Consider the following 22,976-nt stretch of genomic DNA (forward strand, 5'->3'; position numbering starts at 1 on the left):
TCTATTGGAGGGCAATAGACGGCTATTGGGGGGCAATAGACGTTTTGAATTTATGTAATTTCCTTTTTTTTTTTTTTCTGTAATCAAAGTTTTATTTGTCTAAATTTAGGGAGATTAGTTCCCATTCTGGCGATTGAAAGATTGGGGGGCAATAAACATCTATTGGGGGGCAATACATAGATGATAGTCGTCTATTGGGGGGCAATAGACGTCTATTAGGGGGCAATAGACGTCTATTGGGGGCAAAAAAACCTTTCCGGTGAGATTTTCAGCAAATTCCGGTGGGCGGCAGCCGGTGATAGGAATCCAGCGACCGGTGACCGGATTCCGGTGAAAATTGGCCGGATTCCGGCGGCCGGTGACCGGGCTCAGGCAAAGTCTCCTATGGTTTCTCTCTCTTCCATTTTGTCTCTCTCTCTCTAAGTAATAAAAGGGTGAGGTAAAATGGTATTAAAAAAAATTAAAAAACAAAAAAAAAATCTTAATGGGGTATTAGGGAAGACCTCCTTAGAGTGTTTTGGGTAAGAGGGAATTAAAAAAACTTAATGGGGTAAGTGAGAAAAAAATCTCTAAAAATAGGGTAAATGGACAAAAACCCTTTAATAAATTAATAATATTAATAATTAATGAAGAGGGAGAAATTAAAAAAGAAAAAGGAAAAGTAAAGTATTGTTATCTCTCTCTTTCTTCCTCATTGAAACCCAGAAAACCCATGTTCTCTCTCTATCTCGTCCCCATTCAAATGCAACAAACACAGAAACATGCTATCAAGCAAAACCAAGAACTTGCATGAATTCAAAACATAGTACAACAAAACCCAACAACTGGGTAGGAAATACATAAACGGGGTACAAATTTCGACTGGAGGAGGCCAGAGATGCAGACATGAGATTGAGGTTCTGGAGGAGCAGATTGTGAATCACGAGGGAGATGTTGAGCCTACAGTATCTGTGCTTAATGGGTTTGTGGCGTTTACAAGGTATTGCAGGTTCTTGCTTTTCAAATTCGAGGAAGATGAAGTGGGAGTGGGAGTTGGGAGTCAGAAGAAGCCGAGGAAGGGTTTGATTAGTCAGGAGATTGCTGAGACTTTTATTACGATTCCCAAGGACTTTTGCTACCCCATTAGTTTGGATTTGATGAGAGAGCCTGTGATAATCTTGACTGGGCAAACGTATGATCGGATTTCAATTTCGAGGTGGCTGGAAGAGGGGCATTGTACTTGTCCGAAAACAGGTCAAATGCTACCTAATACTAAGCTTGTTCTGAATCGGGCGTTGAGGAATTTGATCTCGACTGTACTGCTTATGGTGTTCCTTATGATGCTCTTGACTGTACTTTTAGAGAGAGAAAGTTTAGAGTACTCGGTGGCAGAATCGGTGGTTGTTGGCGCCAATGGGCGTTACCAGAGAGGGCTGCATCAAGCGGTGATGGCGGAGATTGAAAGTGAGATTTGGCGTTGTGGTGGTGAACAGAGAGTGTGAAAGAGATGGAAGGAAGAAGCTTGTAAAGGAAGATCTTTTTTAGCTCAAAAGCTAACGCTTGTTCCTCCACCGTCGACGGCGTGACGCGATCTGAGAGAGGGGAAGAGAGAGAGAGAGAGAGAGAGAGAGAGAGGGAGAGAGAGAGAGAGAGAGAGAGGGAGAAAGAGGGAGAAAGAAAAGGGACTCTGCTTCGATGGAGGAGACAGACAAGGGCTGGGTAAGAAAATTACCCAAATACCCATCTAATTTTGGCGCGTAGCATGCGGGTTAACGTCGTCATGGACGGCAGGTATGAATATTGTGTCGGGCTGGCTATTTTGGGTACCATTGTGATAGTTTCGAAAACTTGGGTATAAAAATTTAGAATGGGCCTTATCTCAGGTAGTGTTTATATTTTTTTCCCTAGTACTTAAAGCCACTTTCGGTCACTATTCCTCCAAAAAAGAGCATGTGAATCACACATGTGTTATTTATCAGGAGAAATGACGTTGTTACCCTCACGTGTAACATTCGTAGTTCCCTCTGTAACATAGGCAATTGGAGGAAATCTTACCAATTTCCCTCCATTTCTCTCATTCTTAAGTCAAAACCTAGTCACTTTACAGGGAATTTAATCATATTCCTGCAAATTCTTTCAATCACTTAAGATTAGTTGGAATGAGTTGCTTGAAAGTTGGAATGAGTGTTGGCTACTAAGCGGAGGATCGATATTGCCAATTAAGATTAGTTGCTTTGCCTTTGTGAAGAAGGAGGATCAACTAGTATATCTACTTACAAAGACACGTCCAGCAGGGTATTCTCTCACTCAACAAGTTAGAAATTGACAATATCTATGCACCAAATTGAAGAGGAATCTAGTACGAGTCTAGACTATTATGCTGTATAGTTGACTTATCCTAGCGTAACAAGGATTTATTACTTTTTTTATTTTTATTTTTATTGCAATCTTGAGTTTACCTCCTTAAACCCCATCCAAAATCCTATTGCAGATGAATAAAGCATACTAAAAACTCTGATGTGGTAATCTAGCAGAAGTTGAGTAGGTTTAGTGGCAGTCCTCTTACGATGTACGTACATAACAATAACGATATACATCTTACAAATGAAATCTTACATATCTAAATAAATTGCATTCTGCAACAGTACTGGAACCAATTTAAGTAAGAGAAACCAATAGAAAATATATGAACTTTTGACTATTGGACATACAACAATCTTGATTTTATCCTATTGGACAACAACAAGCTCAATTTCATGCGCAACACTAGGGTGGGGATCAATCATTGTGGCTGATGCCGAAGTACTAGTGTCGTCATCTGTTCCACTATTTTGACTGAAATTCAGTTGTGGAGATTGCAAATGTTCAAAGGGGCTAGGAGGTGGAGTAATTTCTTTATGCCCCTCCAACATTTGCACTACATTGCTCATGAGAGGTCTTGCTTCTGGTGAATGCTGAATGCACCACAGAGTTATCATTAACATCCTCTCTGCTTTTCCCCTGTCTCTCTCTTCGATCCCACAGCGCAATAATAGTGCTGCCAAGTTATTTTTCTCAAACATGTTCCATGTCCACTTAGGTAGCCAGTCTCGGGACTCGCTCACATTATCGTCGCAGTGTCTTCTTCTTCCAACAATCTCAAAGAGAAGAATACCAAAACTGTAAACATCACATTTGTGAGTCACAGGATAAGGCTTCCACATCTCTGGGGCTGCATATCCGGCTGTCCCTCTGAAATTGGTTAGGAGCATTCGACTACTCCCTCTATTGCAAAGCCTGGCGAGTCCAAAATCCGCAACCTTGGGATTCAAGTTCTCATCCAGAAGCACATTTTCGGGCTTAATATCATAGTGAATGATCTTTTGTTCACACTCCTCATGCAAATAAGCCAACCCTTTTGCAGTTTGGACTGCAATAACATGAAGCTTCCCTAAATCTATTTCTCCATTGTCACTGAACAATAACTTGTCAAGAGAACCATTCTCCATGTACTCATAGACAAGGGCTTTCATTTCGGGGGCGAAGCAGAAGCCATAGAGTCTAACCAAATTGACATGGTAAGTTCTTCCCCAAGGCTCCAACTTCTGCCATAAACTGCTCTTCAACTATCTTAGCCCTATTGTTGTTCGTAAGGACCTTGACAGCCACTTGTACTCCATTTTCGAGAAGCCCTTTATATACTACTCCAAAACCACCTGAACCTAATATATTAGAGTAGCTATAGTTATGTGTGAATTCTGCAATTTGCTTTGCTGAGTAGGTTATAGGCTTCTCTCTTGCCATGTTGCTTAGAAACCCTTTGATTGTCGGAAACTCAGCCTGGGAATCAAAAGCTACTGGAAATTGATCACGTCTCAAGTCCACTGCTACTTTGTTGTTGGAATCGTTGTCGGTATTGTTACTACTCGTTATCTTGGCAGAAATTGGAATAGAATTTCCAGACTTTTTCACGCAGTTAATAATGGCACATATAATGGCTGTAACAGCAATGATCAGCACCACAGTAGAAACTAAAACAGCAAAAAAGAAAAAGAAAGTGAGAAATGGAAAAAGAATTTATCAGATATGATGTAGTAACAAAGTCCAGTACTCCAGTTTCGTAAAATAATTGAAAATGAAAACAAAATGCAGCAAAACATTCTTCTTTTGAGAAATGTAAGATACTTCTATTGCAAATATGTCATTAGTTCAACTCAAGGACTAAGGACATCTACAACAGAATACTTATTTCAAAAAAAAAAATTGAAATTTAACTAATTTTAGGCTAAGTTTAATCTCCAGCAGACTAGCTAAACAAAAGCTAAATTTTATTTTAGCTAAAAAAACCTAGCTATATTTAACTAGAGAGGAGAGAGAATTTAACTAAAACTAGAACATCTCCAACAGAATAGTTATTTCAAATTTTTTTTTTTTTAAATTTAACTCAATTTAGGCTAAGTTTGATCTCCAATAGATTAGCTAAACAAAAACAAAATTTAATTTTAACTAAAAACCCTATCTATATTTAGCTAGAGACGAGAGAGAATTTAACTAAAACTTAAATTTAACTTTATATTTAGGTAGTCTGCTGGAGCAGAACTCAATAAGTAAACTACTTAGAGCATCTCCAACAGACTAGTTAAATTCAAGTTTTAGCTATATATAACTATTTTTAAAGCAAAATTCAACTCCAACAGACTAGCTATTGCTAAGTTAAATTTAGCTTTAGCTAAATTGGCTAGCTATATTTAGCTAGAGAATCATGCATAGCTAAAGCAAAAGTTATATTCTTCTCTCCTCTTTTGTCCACATGTCAGTTTATGATTGGATAAAATATAATATATTATTTATAAATAGCTACTACTGCTGGAGCAACATTGTTAAATCAATAGCTATATTTCACAATTTTAGCTATATTTAACTACAAAATAATTCCTACTCAACAGAATAGTTAAATTCAAATTTTAGCTATATATAACTATTTTTAAAGCAAAATTCAACTCCAACAGACTAGATATTGCTAAGTTAACTTTAGCTTTAGCTAAATTGGCTAGCTATATTTAGCTAGAGAATCATGCATAGCTAAAGCAAAAGTTATATTCATCTCTCCTCTTTTGTCCACATGTCAGTTTATAATTTGATAAAATATAATAGATTATTTATAAATAGCTACTACTGCTGGAGCAACATTCTTAAATCAATAGCTATATTTCACAATTTTAGCTATATTTAACTACAAAATAATTCCTACTGTTGGAGATGAGAGCATATTCTATTTTTAGCTATGAAGTTACCTACACTGTTGAAGATGCTCTAAATTTAACTTGAGATTTAGGTATTCTGCTGGAGCATAACTTAATATTTAACTAGTTCTATTCCAGTTTTAGCTACTTTTAGCTATGATGATAGCTATCACTGTTGGAGATGTTATTGTCAATTATTTATTGATTTTTTTTTAAAAAATATTTTAAAATAAGTAAATAACATAAGAACTTACTAACAGAAGCAGCAACGGCCCCGTTGATTGCAGAATTGGCACTCTTATTGAAGTCATCTTGCGAGCTCGTAGTTTCCATATTTTGTTTTTGCAGATGGTAGATGAACGTTCAAGAAAATGGAAATTATAAGAAATGAACCAATTGGTTCATGGTAGGTGAACGTGCAAGGATATATAAATATATGTTCTCTAAGTGCATGCCACTCATTTTTGCGTCCTTAATGGTGCGAGTTCTTGGCTTGGGGTGCAAGACTAGGCTTAGAGTCTTCGAACCAATTCATGGTTTAGAAATTCGTAGTTTATAATGATAAAGGGTCAATCAATATAAGTTTTTCATGGAAACTTGCTTACAATTTCCTTGAACACCCGGCCTGCTGCTCGATCGGTCAAGTGATTTAAATTAAACAAACAATGGTTTCAGCAAGAAAGTCTTTGCTTTCTCTTTCACCGCGGGCCAAGGAAGAAGGATCAGGCAGATTAGTTTCATGGTATTGGCTGAATATACGGGAAAAGGAAGAGTATGAATAGACATTTGAAAAAAATGGTAAAAAAAGAGAAAATGTAATGAAAAGGAAAGCCTCAGTTTGGAGATTGGACGTTATGTGTGAACTTGTATTCTTAACTCTATTTGGATGTGTTGATGCAAAATTTGGCATCAACCAAGTCAACCAGAAATCGTTGAATTCGACGTGTAAAGTGGTGGAGTTGTTGTCTTGAAGTGAGCTGCCTTTTTTTTTTTATATGAGATTTGAAGTCTAGCCAAGGTCGTTCAATGTATAGCTTTGGTCGTCTATGGTTTTGCCTTGGACATCCTCTGCCTTAACTTGGGAGGGTTATCGGAGAATAGAGGGTTATCGGAGAGACCAGAAAGGCCAGCCGAACACACTGACGCTAGAACTAATTATTTAAAGAAAAATCAGCTCTGTTATAAAATAAATTTTAGTGCGTAATTTAATACACTACTGTTAGGTTAGATATATGTTGTGTAGCGTCTTCTTGTAGATTTAAGAGTTCATAACATTCCCCCTTGAATTAGGTTCCACTTTTTTTTTTTTTTTTGAAAAAGGATTTCATTAAATTCAATAGTGATTACAATCACTTAGAATGACATCCCTTATAAATCCGGGAGCAATAACAAACCAAACTTGACCTTCTAATGAAGTCAAAGCATGCTTTGCAAGTCTATGAGCTACTGTGTTAACTTCCCGAGGTACATAGTTCACTTTGAAGTCCGGTTTTCGACGAAGAAAATCCCTAACCTCTTCCACCAATATACCCAGGCTAGAAAGATCCTCTGTTTGGTTACCAATAGCCTGTATCAACAGCAAGTAGTCTGACTCAAAGGTAACCTTTCCATACTGCAAAGTCTCAGCCAATTTCAACCCTTCCACTAAGGCCGACAGTTTCGCATGAAACGGAGATGTGATCTGCCTTAAAAGTTTCGAGGCAGCTGCCAGGAAGTGCCCATCCTCATTCCTAAGCACCACTCCTGACGCTGCTCCTCGCGTCGCTGCCAGATAAGCCCCATCAACATTACATTTAATCCACCCCGACCCTGGTGTAGACCACCTTTGTGCCGGTCTGGAACTCTGCCAGCCACCCTGGTGTAGACCACCTTTGCTTATCCTCCGTAGTAGCTTTCCCATACTCTGCCAGCCACCCCAGACTAATCATGGCAGATTGGCAGCCTCCGATGGACGCTGTTGCTTGCCCTCCCAGAGTTGTAAATTCCTATTCTTCCAGATGGACCATATTACCACAAGACTTTTAGCAAATTCCTCTTTTGACTGTGTTACCGCCAAGCTTAATAACCATTCTTTCATAGAAGTATTGCCATGCAAAGCAACATTTAAATTGGCAGCTCCCCATAATGCCTGTGCATATGGGCACTGGACAAAAAGGTGCTCTGTAGTCTCGATAGGATTCGGACATAGCAAGCACCCCATATCTCCCCTATATCCTTTCTGGCACAAAGCAGTTCTCGTCGGCAAGACAACAGAGCAACATCTCCAAGCATGTAACGCCACTTTACCCGGAACCTTAGCACCCCAAATAGCCTTCCATAAAGGTCGGAACGAATCAGGAGGTAGAGGTGGAGCAAGGACATTCCCAAGTGCCACATCTTGTGCTACAAAGTATGCACTATTGGTGGTAAAAAATCCCTGCTTATGGAAGTGCCATATTAAGCGATCTTGAACACCCCTACGGCCCAAAGGGATAGAGAGAATGAGATCCACATCTGCCGGTGAAAAATATTCTTCCAACTTAGCCTTATCCCAACAATGCAAGATAGGATCAATAAGCTCAGCAACAAATTTCGGTGCTTCCCGTGGCGGAGGAGACGAAGGGCACCTGGGAAACGTGTCCGGAATCCACCTATCCCTCCAGATCTCTATCTGCGTTCCATCACCAACCCTCCACCGAAGTCCTTGTTTTAACACATCCCGAGCTTCCAAAATACTCCGCCAAGAGAACGATGGCCTCAGACCCATTTGAGCATGTAAGAAATCACTCTCAGGAAAATAAATAGATTTATACAGCTGAGAAATCAACGAACCTGGATTCTGCAATATCCGCCAACCCTGTTTAGCCAGCATAGCGATGTTAAACCAATGCAAATTTTTGAATCCCATTCCACCCTCATGTTTAAGAATGCAAAGCCTTTCCCACGAACGCCAATGAATTTTACTTTTTTCCTCAGTATCACCCCACCAGAAACCCGCACATAATTGTTGGAGATCATCACACAATCCCATTGGTAACATATAACAGTTCATCACATAATTAGGAACTGTTTGAGCCACCGCCTTAATCAGGATCTCTTTTCCTGCTCCACTTAACAATTTTGCACGCCAACTAATTAACTTCTTCGTCAATTTCTCCTTTAAGTAACCAAAAGCTGCAGTTTTACTTCTCCCAACATGCGTAGGGAGACCCAGATAGCGGTCATGCTTATCAACGTCCCTCTGAACCCCTAGAATGCTCGCTAACTCCAGCTGCCTGTCCATATCCAGATGTCGACTGAAAGCCACACTACTTTTGTGTAAATTTATTCGTTGCCCGGAAGCAATTTCATACGTGTACAAAATGTTCCGAAACTGTTGACACTCGTCCTCAGTAGCAGAGCCAAACACAAGGCTATCATCAGCAAATAATAAATGATGTAACACTGGTGCCGTGGGAGTAAGTCTCATACCTTTGACCCATCGTTGCTGTACAAAATGTTGAATGAGAGATGACAAACCTTCTGCACACAAAATAAACAAATAGGGAGATAACGGATCTCCCTGTCGAACTCCTCGAGTCGGTTTGACATATCCACAAACCTCCCCATTCACCCGGAATGAGTAACTGACTGTAGTCACACTAGTCATCACTAACTCCACCCATGCAGCTGCAAACCCTAGCTTCAACAAGATGCTTCGGATAAAACCCCACTCCAGTCTGTCATAAGCTTTACTAATGTCCAGTTTAAGAGAAAAATGGGCATCCTCCCCACTTCGATTAGTATGCAAGAAATGTGCCACCTCAGTCGCTATCAAAGTGTTATCAGAGATCAACCTCCCGGGGACAAAAGCACTTTGCAGCGGAGATACAACATCTGGTAGTATTTTCTTCAAGCGGTTAGCCAACACTTTTGAGCATATCCTATATAACACATTACATAATGCAATAGGACGCAAATCTGTCATTTGTTTCGGTTCCGAGACCTTGGGAATTAGGGTCACGTGTGTGAAATTCATCTCAGTGGGTAAAATCCCTGAAGAGAGGAAAGACTTCACCGCCGTACACACATCAGGACCTACCACATGCCAATACTTCTGAAAGAAAAATGGGGACATACCATCCGGTCCCGGGGCTTTTGATGGATGCATTTGAAAAAGAGCTATCTTCACTTCCTCATCCGAATAAGGAGTCAATAAATCCCGATTCATCTCCAATGTGACACGAGATTGCACAGTATTCAAAATAATATCCAACGCGGTGCCATGCACTCCTTCAGACCTGAACAAGTCCTTGTAGTACCCCGTAACAACCTGCTCAATCTCCTTCAAATCAGACACCCACCTCCCCTCAGAACTAAATAAGCCCTTAATGGAATTACGCGCTCGTCTATTAGACGCCTTCCGGTGAAAGAAAGCAGTGTTTCGGTCTCCTGCTTTTAGCCACAACGCTTTGGAACGTTGAATCCAGAACGTCTCCTCCTGAGTGAGCAACTCCTGAAATCTGGCATTCAATCTTTGTTTCTCGCCCTCATGGGAAGGATCAAACGGCATGCCCAACAGCTCATCCAAACGAATACGAACTGCTCTCATCTCGGCTTTCCTAAACATGAAAGTAGGCTGCTGCCAAGCCTGCAATGCTCAGCCAGTTTGCTTAATTTTCATTGCAATTTGACTAGTCGGGTCCCCTTGGCTCGCAGCTGACCAGCCCCGTTGTACTACACCTTCACATTCAGGATGTGTCGCCCAAAACTGCTCAAATCGAAATCGACGGCGATGGTGCTGTCGAGGTTGAGGAGTGGAACAAACCTGCAACAATAACGGACTATGATCCGACGTGCTTGGGGGCAAGTGTGTTAAGGAGGAAGCAGGAAACAACTCTCTCATCTCCGCCGACCATAAAGCTCGATCAAGACGTTCTTTGGTCTGATGATCAGACCAAGTGAAAGGGCTACCAGAAAACCCCAGATCAAGCAGCGAACAGTCCACAATGGCCGCCCGAAACGCCTGCATCTGTGCCCATCTACGAATTGCCCCCCCAGTCTTCTCCTCCATGGACAAGATTTCATTAAAATCTCCAATAAGGACCCAAGGTAGAGAAGACAAAGCAGCCAGCTGCCTCATCAACTCCCAAGTTCGACTACGATCCCCTGTTTGAGAATACCCATATATGCCCGTCAATCTCCATTCTTCTGGTGAACCCGCAAGACCGATGGATACGTCCACATGTCGGGCTGAATAAGTGCGTATATGCAATGGAACATCATTCATCCAGAGGAGTGCCACCCCTGGCGATTCATCACTGTCTTCTTTGCCCAAACAGTTATCAAACCCAGTCCGTATGCGTAGTGTCTCAAGTTGGCCCTGAGAACATAGAGTCTCTGACAGAAACAAAACCCTAGGTTTTTCTTTCCTGATGAGATCTACCAAAGCACGTCGACGACAACCTCCCACGATCCCTCTGCAGTTCCAAGCTAGAACCCGCAGACTCATCATTGATCTCGGTCGGAAACACCGCCACGCACAGCCACCGAAGATCGGCGCTGAATTGCCTCAGAACACGAGTCGTGGTCTGCTTAGGTTCCACTTGTATACCTAGCAACATCTAAATTCAGGTTCCTTAAGGACATAATGAAGATCTATGTCATGCTTGGACAAATAACATCATTCTTGCTAGGGTTTTGTTGGGTTGAGGGTTCTGGGCCTTTCTTGGGTGTTTTTAGTCTCAATTTTTATTTTTTATTTTTTTCTTTATATTTGGGCCTGCATTTTTTTTTGACTAAAGAATGTCAAGTCTGTTTTCTTTTTGTGAGTGGGAAAAATCGACAAAATACTAGTAGTTTTTTGGTTACTTTTAGTCGTTCTTGGAGCTACTTAGTTTCTTCTTTTTGTGCTTAACCAAAAAAAGGTGGGTGTGCTGAGTAGTATGGGTGTGCTAGTATAGTGTGCTTTATGTGCGTTTTCTGACGTCCCTATGCGCAAGTCATTATTGTATCACTTGCTGAATTGCATTGTCACATCTCGTACCTCGATTTACCAGTTTTACTAGTCATTTGGACGGTAAACAATAACTATTGTTATTTTGTACTTCTATTTTGAACTTTTAGTGGACCAAAAAGTTGACTTTTTATTTCGTTCGTCATTATAGAAAATTTTCTTCACGAAAGTTGTAGAGGACATCAGATGGAGTTCGTGGACATGTGGCACACTCAAATCGGAGTTTGTATGCTAAAGTTATGGTCAGAAAACTAAAGTTACTGTTCCAAAAAATTTACTATGGTAAGTTTATGTTTTCAGAAAATTACCCCAATTACCGTATTCAGTTTCTCTCTCGCTGACATGGCTATTCGGCCCGACCAAAAATCTTGACCCGATGGATTCTCTGCCGTGGGCCACCCTAGGCAACCACATCGGCGCCATGCATCGTGCCTCATCTCGTTCTACCAGATTCCGGCCTCATCTTGCATCAATTCGTGCTCAGAAAGACGAATTGAAGACATTTTCCGTTCAGAAGCTCGCACGGGTCGACTCGGTCAGAACTCGTGATTCTGGCCACCTTCAGTGACGAAATTACTTGGGCTTTAAAGATCTCCAGACGTTTAACAAAACCTCCAAACAGCTTGAAGCAATTTGAAGCGAGAAGCAAGAATCAAAAGCTTGAAGTTTTAGGGTTTTTCCACTGCTTTCAAGGAAATTTTGGCGTCTAGACTTAAAATCAACTTTGTAGTTGTTGTAAAAGTTGTTGGGGATGTTGTAGTGAACATTTTGGCACCGGTGTTACGACCCAATTCAAGGTCGAAGATGGCGACGTGTGGGGCCGTTTCTGGCCTTCTACCTTAGCTCATTTGATTAAGCTTGGCGATGTAAAGGTGTTGATATGATTTTTGTGGTGATTGGTGAACTTTTGGGATCGACCGAAATTTCCAAAGTTTGGGATTTTTAGGTTATGATTCGAGGAAATCTGACCGTTAGATCGTCTTCATTTTTCATTAAGATGGTAAATTATTTAAGTTGGTATAACCCTTGCAGTTTGGGTTGAATCTGATGTGATTTCGGATGTTCGATGAATTAGTTGGGTGAAGGGGTTTTTGGGTTCCGTTTTAGAATCGTATTTAATTTTCAAATTATTGTTTACGAATTATAATTTTGTACAGGATGACGTACCGACCAATCGCTCGACGAGGATCCCTATGCTTAGCCACGGTAGCTTTATACTGTGAGTGGACACTTTATTTTTAAATAATATGCATGCAATAATCGTTTTATTTATTTGAGAACATGATCTTGGTTTCGGAATATAAAATTTGAGTTTGGTTTATTGATTTGGCTTTCAGGAATGGATTTGCTTTACGATTTGTTTTTGATATTGAGCTTTTTGATAAATTTTCCGAAACGTGAACATTATTTGAATTATGAATTTCTTAGATCTTGCATTTTATTAATTACCGATTTTGGAAATCGTATTGTCTTTGTTAATCACTTTTGTTATAATGTTTATGAGCATGATCTCTACTTATGATATATTTTCGAGTACGATTGGGAACCGTACTCGTGCCTTATTTATGAGATTTTGGGGAATCTTTACTGATTTTCAATTTTTCATATGAATTTCCTATGCCATACTTGTTGTAATCATATAACCATGCTAACATTTCGTTCTGCCTTTCAAGGCGATGTGACTACTACCTTCGCGGTGGAGTCACGAAAGCCCTTTCCGTCTTTGTGGTGGGGCTGGGATTTTTGACCCGAAAACCCGAGGAACCGACCCGAAGTGGTCGGTTTAATGTGGTTCGGCCCAGTTCTTGAACTTAGATTTTCGGTTTTTGACATAAACTGACCCAAGAAAGCTGCTATCTGTTTGGTCCCCATTTTTGGAGTTTTTCACCCCTAAGAACCTATATACTCAGTAGAAAACACATGTGCCCCAAATCTTGCATAAGTCTTAAACCCTAAACATATCAGACCCCAAAATTCATTCCCAAACTCGATCAAACACGGTTCCTCTCATGTGTTCTTCCCCAATTCAACAGAAATACTAGCCCCCAAATTCAATTAATCGATTCAAATCATTTAATCCGGTCTTATATCAGATTGAAATCTTGATTCTTTTTCACTCCCAAACTCGATTTCATCATGCCCCAAACTTCTGGTGTTGAACAATTCGGGTCTAGTCGGTATGCTGCTTCTAATTCCGAACAATCTGAGCCATAATTTTCTTGCAATGAAATAGTTGTTGTAAACAACAACCCGAAAACTGTCCCAAAATCAAAACCAAGCAAGGCTTGAAGCTTTGCTTTTGTGAAAAGAAAAGAAGGAAAGAAAGGCCAGCATATGTTAGATGTCTGGGATCATTTCACGAAGGTCGATCATCCATTAATCGAGACTGTTAATGGAGTTGAGAAGGTGGTTGGAAATACCAAACAAGCTCAATGTAAGTATTGTCCGACTCATTTGGCATGCAATCCCTATGATAATGGTATTTCATCTCTTAGGAAACACATAGAGATAGTCTGTAAAGGGTACCCGGGTAGAGTTAAGTAGAATCTGGGCAACAAGTGTTAACCAGTGATGGGAAAAGAGGGCAGGTTAGTTTAGATTTTGTGAATTGGAGTCAAGAGAATTGCATTGAAGCTGCTACTCATATGATTGTTGTCGATGAACTTCCCTTTAGTTTCATCGAAAAACTTAGGTTTAATTACTTTTGTAGCGTTGCTGTGCCTCTGTTTAAATTCCCTTGTAGGAAAGTCATAAAGAAAAACTTTCTTCGCATGTATGATGCTAAGAAGGAGGAGCTGAGGAGGGAATTGATGTAATACCCCAGAAATTCGTTCTTAATTTCATGAAATTTTTGGGAATTAATAAAGTGTTCGTTAGTACGATTTCATGGTACGAGAGTGGAGCGAAAGTGTTTCAGACGAATAATTACTCGAAACGTTTTATTTTCGAGGGGTCAAAGGGTTGACTTTTTATTCATTGAGTTTCTTTGAAAACTTCCTTCAGGAAAGTTGTAGAGCGCGTCAATACTAGTTCGTGGACATATGACACGCAAAAATTGGAGTTCGTATGAAAAAGTTATGGTCAGCGGAAGATTTTTCTATTTTCGGAAATTTTCCTATAAATAGAAAATTCCGGAAATTAATCAGAAATTTTGATTTTTCAACCCTAATTCTCTCTCTTTTTCGCGGCCGACCCTATCCGAACCCTGTTTTCAGACACGATTTTATCTTTGTCGTCCGGTGACCTCCGGCGGTACCACCGGTCCAGATCGACTCGCCGGCCTATCCTATTCTTCCCTCTGTCATTCTCCGGCGTCGATTTCCATCGGAAGTAGCAGATCGAAGCCCAACGTTTCGGTGGCGGCAGACCCTGTCGGATTTCCGATTCCAGGGGCGGCTGGGCTCAATTTTTACCACGTTTTGTAGGCCTGCTCCTCCTGATCACATCCATACAAGCCTTGCAACTCGATTTTCAGTGTGGAGCTTCAATTCTTGGTGAACAATGTATTTTGGCCTGCGGCAGCGATCCCGGCCAAATTAGCCTTAGCTCCAGGTATGAAAGTTTCTCCTGTTATCAATATCTACATTCTGGATGGTTGGATCAACCTAGTTTTGAGGTTGACCTAGCGGCGTGTCTGGCTACTCTTTGTGCTTCTGTTTCCTCCGTTATCATCTACTCGTCGATACGAGCATTTTAATATATGATTTGTAGCATTTGGAGATCGTATGTATGAGCATGTTAGGGTTTTTAGTGGTTTCGATTATCTCGGTTTTCTATCTGTGAGGATACGGCCGTTGGATCGTCCTTTTGTTTCGGCGATCTGACCCTAGGAGTGTTCTGGAGACTTTGGGCAGTCTCGGAGAATGCTTCGTCTCGGTTGACATAGTATTCGGGCTTTAGTTCTCATGTTTCGAACTTAGAAGCTTTCGTATCTCAAGTTGTATTAAAATGTGACCTTGATGTGACTAGGTATATGACGAAGTTGTTTTGGATGGATTGTTGTGATTGTGTTATCCCGGCTGTGAGAGAAGATGTAGCGGGATTTAGAGGTGAGTAAATCTCACGAGGTTCATTTATGAACGGAGTTACTTCATTGTTCGAAATTATTTGTTAAATTGTGAAATTGTTTTCGGAAATAAATATTTATTTTAAATTATATGAACTTTGATTGTCTACGGTTCATGGGTAAGTTAAAAAAGAAGTTTTATTATAAAAATGATTTTTCACGGGTTTTGCTAATTATGAATTATAGTTGGTATTAGTAGCATTCCTGAGTGGATGATTACGTGTGTGTGTGTAGGATTAAATTCAGTTTACTCCCCTGAACTTTGGGCCTAAAATCATATTGATCAATCTTTCTGAAAATCGATTACGATGGTCCCTATACTCTCAAATGACATCACCCGAGTCCAAAATTTGAATTTGGCTCGAAACATGACGTCAGCTGCAGAGTTGGAGCCGACATGGGGCCCACTTTTCAGTTTTTTCAACCCACAAGAAGGGCAAAACAGACATTTTCACAATAAAATTATTATAAAAAAAAAGGATGTCTTCGTCTTTTTCCGAACCTCCAATTCCATTTCCTCCTCCTCCTCCTCCTTCTTCTTCCGAACCCATCAAAAACCAACCATCCTCAAAGAAGTCTTATCAATTCCCATAACTGTATCACTCAATTTCCACATCTAAACACAACATGGATATCATATTACAAAGAAAAGCAAATGTCACAGAGTGATCACCTGCCTAGCAGCATTACAAACCCACCGACACGCAGGTGCATATGCCACAACAAACTTACTTGTAACAATCCATATAAGCTCAAATGCACATCTTCAAACACAAATTGAAGTTCAAAACACATAAACACATAATCACAATTCGCAACATTTAGTCAGTACCTGATTTCTGGAAGCTCAATATATGCCTCCGAATTTCTTCCACTGTACCCCAACCACAGTTCAAGCTCTCAATTTGAAGATACGCACCAGCAATTCGAGGATCATATGTTGCTTTCACAAAATTCTCACAAATTTGAGGTAGCGATAATCCACTAGAGAATCGACTCTTTAACTGATCAGTTATCTGGAAAACCAAAAACCACAACTCTTTCAAATTCAACATCGAACATTGTAAATACACAAAATCAAACGCAAAATGTGAGAATGGATTAAAACCTCGCCGCGCAATGTCATGGTCAAGACACTTCCCTTCTTGACCTGCTCCCAAGGATAAGCAAAGAGCATCCGAAGCTTAACGACGAAGCTCTTCTAGAGGCTCGCCTCCTGAAACTGAAACTTGCCTCTCGAATAGTCCTTGTCCGTCGTAGCTTTGCATTCTCGGCATCGATTTTAGCCTCGGGGGCCGAAACGCTGTCGTTTTCGGTCGATTCGTCTGGTTTGGTAGCAAACGACGAGTCGTCGAAGGCGTGGAAGGAGAGGCGGCGGTGGAGAGAGAGAGGAGGAGGAGAGTGAGAGAAGACAGAGGAATTTCTTGAAGGGTTCTTGGAAGACGAAGATGTCGGTGAAGGGGGCGGCGGACATGGAGACGACGTCGTTGCTGTTAGAAGAATTGATGGGTCTGGGTCTTTTCCGGTCCGACTCGGAGCTAGTGAGGAAGTTGTTGATGACCCGACCCGAGCGGGTGCGATGGAGCTGGATCTGGGATTGGCTACTGGTGCAGACGCCCAGAGGTCGATTGGAAGCTCTATTTGCTTCCATGGCAGCTTCACAGTGAGAGAGAGAGAGAGAGAGAGAGCATATATATAGAGAAAAAATTAGAAAAAGAGAGAAAAAAATAGAAATGTCCATTTTGCCCTCCTTGTAGGCCCCCATATCGGCTCCAACTCAGCAACTGACGTCATGTTTTGAGCCAAATTCAAATTTTGGACTCCCGTGATGTCATTTGAGAGTATAGGGAGCATCGTAATCGATTTTCAGAAAGAGGGACCAATCTGATTTTAGGCCCAAAGTTCAGGGGAGTAAACTGAATTTAATATATATATATATATATATTTATGTGAGATATATATCTTGATGCGGTTGTGTAGTGAGGTAAAAATAGTTTGTTTTGTGATTATGATCATGCTATGGTTTGTGATTTGATTTTCTGAGGAAATAAATGAGTTGTGAATGAAATATTTGTTTTATTGACTTGTCATATATGAGAGTTATGTGTGTCAATTTGTGTTGGGTATTAAGGTATGAAAACAATATTATGAAATTGATTTCTATATTGTTTTTGAGATTGGATTTGAGTTATGAAAACAATATTTTATGGCAGTCAATGTTATTGTTTTGATTTGGTTTTAATTGTAAAACCGATTATTGTAAAGAGTACAATTTTGTTATGGCGTCCATTGATGGTTTTGTGACCTGATTTTCGAGGGAAAACAATATACTTTGAGAATGTTGATTCATATTATTTTGAAAGGTACTTGGAGTTGTGGTGAAACATTTTGGGTCAAGTGGGACCTCTTTAAATGTTTTGGTCTTCGTACCAAGAGAATTTTTTATAGAGATTGGTGTAACATTTTTGGGTCGAGTGAGACCTTTTTAAATGTTTTGTTCTGAGGGCCGAAAGGCCTGAGGTCCGGAGGTTTCAGTGATAACCTCAGTGCAAGAATATCGAGATACCAAGCCTTTGACCGGGTGATTGGTTACGATTCAGTTAGAGCTCTAGTTTGTCTGCCAATGTACTGCTGGGGGATAACTTTGTGTTATTGCACTCTTGAGTACATGTTTTTAAAAGAGAGTTTCGTGTGCATTCTTTCTTTTAGGACTAAATACTCGTTACTCCTCATACTTTTGCATGAAAAACAGTTTAGTCCAAAATTTTAAAATTAAACAGTTTAGTCTTTATTCTTTCTAATTCTCACACAACAGGTCCTAAAATGACTATTATACCCCTCACTTTTTATTTTTCTCTCTTTTTATTTTTTATTTTTTCTGCATCTCTCTCTCTCTCTCTCTATATATATACACACACACACACACACACACACACACATATATATATATATATATATAGAGAGAGAGAGAGAGAGGCAGAAAAAATAAAAAATAAAAAGAGAGAAAAATAAAAAGTGAGGGGTATAACAGTCATTTTAGGACCTGTTGTGTGAGAATTAGAAAGAATAAAGACTAAACTGTTTAATTTTAAAATTTTGGACTAAACTGTTTTTCATGCAAAAGTATACACACACACACACACACACACATATATATATATATATATAGAGAGAGAGAGAAAGAGAAAAAAAATAAAAAGTGAGGGGTATAATAGTCATTTTAGGACCTGTTGTGTGAGAATTAGAAAGAATAAGGACTAAACTGTTTAATTTTAAAATTTTGGACTAAACTGTTTTTCATGTAAAAGTATGAAGAGCAACGAGTATTTAATCCTTTCTTTTAATAGTCCAAGGAGGGATATGGTTTCATATTTATTTTGTTGTGTCAACAAATAGTATGACTTTGTCACTGTGGTAACGTGATTTGTCCTTGAGAGAAAAGAATGTTGAGTTTTGAAAGAAATCAAGGTGTGAGTTGTTTTCCTTGAGTTGAAATGGTGATTTCCTGGCTTTAGCGTGAGTTGTTTGATTTTCTTATTTGATTTCTTGCTTTATTTGAATTGTTTAATACTACTAGAATTTTGGTCTTTGACATCGGCCAGAAACCGATGTTAAAAAAAAAATCGTCCGATGTCTTAGTGGGTGATGTTAAAGATCATGAAAACCCAGACATCGGTTTTTAGCCGATGTTAAAAATAACTCTAGACATCAGTTTCTTATAACGTCTCGATGTATAAAATGACTCCAGACATCGGTTGGTTTATAAAAAACTGATTTCGTTTCCTCTTGTGACATCGTTTTACGAAAGAAATTGATTTATATATCAATATTAGACATCTATTCTATAGATAGAACTGATGTTCTTAGTCATTTATGACATCAGTTTGTTATATTAAGTTGTTGAGTTTTCGTTCTTTTTGCTTCAATTTCTAGTTTTAAAGTGGTTTGCTTCTTATGTGCATAAATCAGTTTCTTCACTAGAAAATTATCACAATGAGAATACAAGTGGTAACCAAAAGAAAATTCTCATTAATACTATTTTTGATAAAAAGTGTACAAAGAGTAGGGAGAAGGGGACATATGGCCTAAACTTCTCCATATACAAAACAAAAGGCTTGCAAATAAGTAAAACGGTCATTGTGTACCATTCCATAAGCAAGGCCATCTTTGCACTACTTTCTGCAAAACAAAAATAAAAATGAGATTAAGTTATGCCAAGCTATCCCTTCCACAGATGAATTTGCATTGGAATCTTCTAGATCCATACTTCAAGGGCTATATTCACACTACCATCAGCAGTCATTAATCATGGAGTAAACTTCAAATCTAGACTAGCATAACAAGAACATATAAATAAATTTGAACAGACAATGTATCGAAAATTGTTACTTACTTGGTGAGTTGAAAGGAAGAATATATCCGGATCCTCATAGAAAGCATCATTTGTCCCATTCCCGTGGTGAACATCAAAATCAATTATAAAGACACCCTTCAAGCCATGTGCACGTTGAGCATAATGAGCTGCAATTGCAATATTTCCAAACACACAAAACCCCATCAGACTCTTTGAAATTGCATGGTGTCCTGGAGGTCTTATTAAAGCAAAACCAGTAGGTGGATCCCTGCTGTTCTTTGACTCTTCTACCTGAGATAAGAAACAAAATGTATTGGAAGAGACGAGATTTACACCATATAAAATTTTGATCTTTTTGAAGAAGAGTCTCACAATCAATTGAACTTCAATGCAAACATATCACCCAAACAGTTCAGGACACATAATTATCCTAGATTATCAGCAAGACATTGATTGAGAAATCACCACTGAATCAATTAAGGCAATTCCTGCTCCAGCTGCAATCAGTCTCCTTCAATGTCTACATTATTAACACCGCTGTTAGTAGAAGCGGAACTGAAACCAAACTATTTGATTGTTATAAAAGAATAGCTAGGTTACCACAACACTACTTGATGGTATAGCTTCCACAACTGCCCTGCCACCAAAAGATCCTTGACCAAGAGGGCTGTATGGCACTATCCTGATTCCAAGTTCCCTATGTTCCAAAAAACACAACCCAGTAGTTTTAGCATTACTCATCTTTTACACAAACGGGGTATAAAGAGTACATGTAAACTGTGAAAACTTTAGATAAATGCTAATAGCTAGTACAACATACAAAACAGCCAGAACAACTCCTATCCAAAAGTACAATAACATGGAACTTGACGCATTTCAAAACTGTGGATTTTGTACAGAATATTGAAACTTGAAGATAAAAGTGGTTACCTGCAAGGTGGGATAATTTGTTCCTCAATGTCGCAAGTCCAAAGAGACCACTCCATTTGGACTGCAACGATAGGATGAACTGCATATGCCCTCCTTATTGTGTCTGGGCTAGCTTCAGATAATCCAATGTACTTTATTTTCCCCTATTTCACCAGCTTCTTTAGTTCCTCCATCTAGACTTACGACAGTAGTACTAATGATAAGTGGTTGAAGCAAACATATAACTTCAGTTTGATATTTAGAAAGAATTAAAAGAAAAACTAACCACAAAATGAAAAAGAAAGACTTAAGCTTGCAATTAATTACTCTACAGGTCAGGGAAATAAATAACACTCACGGTATCCTCTATGGGGACTAATGTATCTATCCGGTGCTGATAGTAAAGAACAATGTAGTCCACATCAAGCTTCAGGCTAGCCTCGCAGCAGGAGTGGACATACTCAGGAGTGCCATTAATTATAACTTTCTCAGGCTCAGCCTTTACAATTCCAAACTTTGTAGCCACCTAGACCTTATCTCGAGGTAGCTGCTTCAATGCCTGAAACACTTGAACACTAATAAGTAAATAGAAGCTCTGACAAGTCATGACTCATAAGACAACATAAAATGATCGAAAATGAAAACATTTAACTGATTTACGTATGCAAGCAAGTTAACAGTAGCTAGTGACTAGTGAACTACCCTTTACATAGGATTATCACTTTCAAGTTTAAGAGCTCTAACAAGAGCATGTTTCAACATAAACATATAAACACTCATGGGGTAATAATGGTCTGTTGATTATGCAAGAATATGAAAACGATGCATAAATGTGAACCACACCTTGAATTCAAAACTATTTGTTAGGGAAAACACTTCACATTTCCGATCAAAACTTCATTAGCATGTGGTCCATAAACATCTGATGTATCAAGAATGTTATTCCTCTGTCAAATGCGTACTTGATCATTGATATGCCAAACTCTTCAGAAACTAGCACATTATAGATTCCACTAAGTCCCATACACCCAAATCCCAACTTGGAAACCTGCACAGACAAATGAAAAACAGCTTACTACAATTCAAATGAGAAATAGAACCATCCTTTAATTCGAAGTCACCTAGACTGAGCCTAATCACTTTGGTGCAATTTCTGTGTCTTTGAACTCTGGAAGCTATAAAGTATATATATGTGTGTGCAACTCTTCATTTTAAGTTGAATTTATGCTATGCATTAGAACAAGGGTCCATATTTTGCAAATGAAAGGGGCTTAGAAGACATTGGTAGTTTATATCAAACATAATGAAAGTAAAGTAGTTGCAAACCCGATGTTCTTTTGTCAAGCAGTTTGCCACAAAATCATGAAACAAGAAAGACCTGCAAAAGGAGACGGCCCAAATTCATAGGATGTTCAAGAGCATCTGAGCATGATCTGTCACACTGAAATTGAGATTACACGCACAATTCCTAAATAGCATTGAAATTGAGATTAAGCAAACCCATACCAGCAGGGTTCCTTCAGATCCTCCTTGGATTTCTTTGCCTGAAAAATAGAATGAACCCTATCATTGATTCCGACCAAGTCCAAGTACTCAAGAGTGAAAATTGATAAAGGCCCAAAGATTTAAGTGGATGGATTAGCCGAATTTTTTACCTCAATGTTTACTTGAGACCAGAGTACAGACGAGAGAGAAGAGAGAAGCACAGACGAGAGAGAGGGAAAGGAGAGAGAAAGTGGATCTGGAGGAATCTCTCTCCTCCGTCACCGATCTCTGACCACCGGGGTGGACTCACCGTAACCACCATCTTCTTCGCCTTCCTCCGACGAGTCAATGCCAGGCTACACCTCCGAGATGAGCCGACCACCATCTTCTAGGGTTGTGTGGTTTTGGTTCTATTGGAGGGAAGGGGGAGAAAGGGAGAGAGAGAGCGCGAGCGGGAGGGGAGGGAGTAGAGGGACAGGTTTCGGGGAAGAGCGAGAGACAAAATGGGTCGCAAGTTTAGGTTGGAGATAAAGTGAATGAGCTAAAGTGGGAAAATTTTGTCCCCGCGTGTATGAAAATTTCTAACTTGGTCTTTCCGCGTTTTTGAAAATTTTGAAATCAAAATATAGACATCGGTCAACAGTAATAAACGATGTTAATTATATAAGTAGAAATCGAATTTTCAGAAATCGATGTTAAAAATATTTTTTTACATCGCGTGAATTCATCACCGATGTAATTGTCGTGATGTCTAAGATCAAAATTCTAGTAGTAATTTGGTTTTAATGTAATCTTTTGAACTAAACTATATGTAGGGATTACTATGATTTCTATTTATTGATTTTAATGTAATCTTCTGAACTAAACTATATGCAGAGATTACTATAATTTTGGATTGTGTACTTTTTAGTGATCTCCTGAACTAATTTTCTATATAGGGATTATTGGTTTTTATTTAGTTTAATTTGTGAGTGCAATTGTGGTTGA

General features: G+C 39.3%; 2 pseudogenes; both read right to left on the bottom strand.

Annotated features, from left to right (window-relative positions):
• Positions 1 to 2,640: 2,640 nt before the first annotated feature.
• LOC133718375 (LEAF RUST 10 DISEASE-RESISTANCE LOCUS RECEPTOR-LIKE PROTEIN KINASE-like 2.2) lies at positions 2,641 to 5,591 on the bottom strand (annotated as a pseudogene).
• A 13,650-nt stretch (positions 5,592 to 19,241) lies between these two features.
• On the bottom strand, positions 19,242 to 21,909 carry LOC133716199 (probable aldo-keto reductase 1; annotated as a pseudogene).
• Positions 21,910 to 22,976: the final 1,067 nt, after the last annotated feature.

This window comes from Rosa rugosa, chromosome 6, assembly GCF_958449725.1.
Source record: "Rosa rugosa chromosome 6, drRosRugo1.1, whole genome shotgun sequence".
NCBI lineage: Eukaryota > Viridiplantae > Streptophyta > Magnoliopsida > Rosales > Rosaceae > Rosa > Rosa rugosa.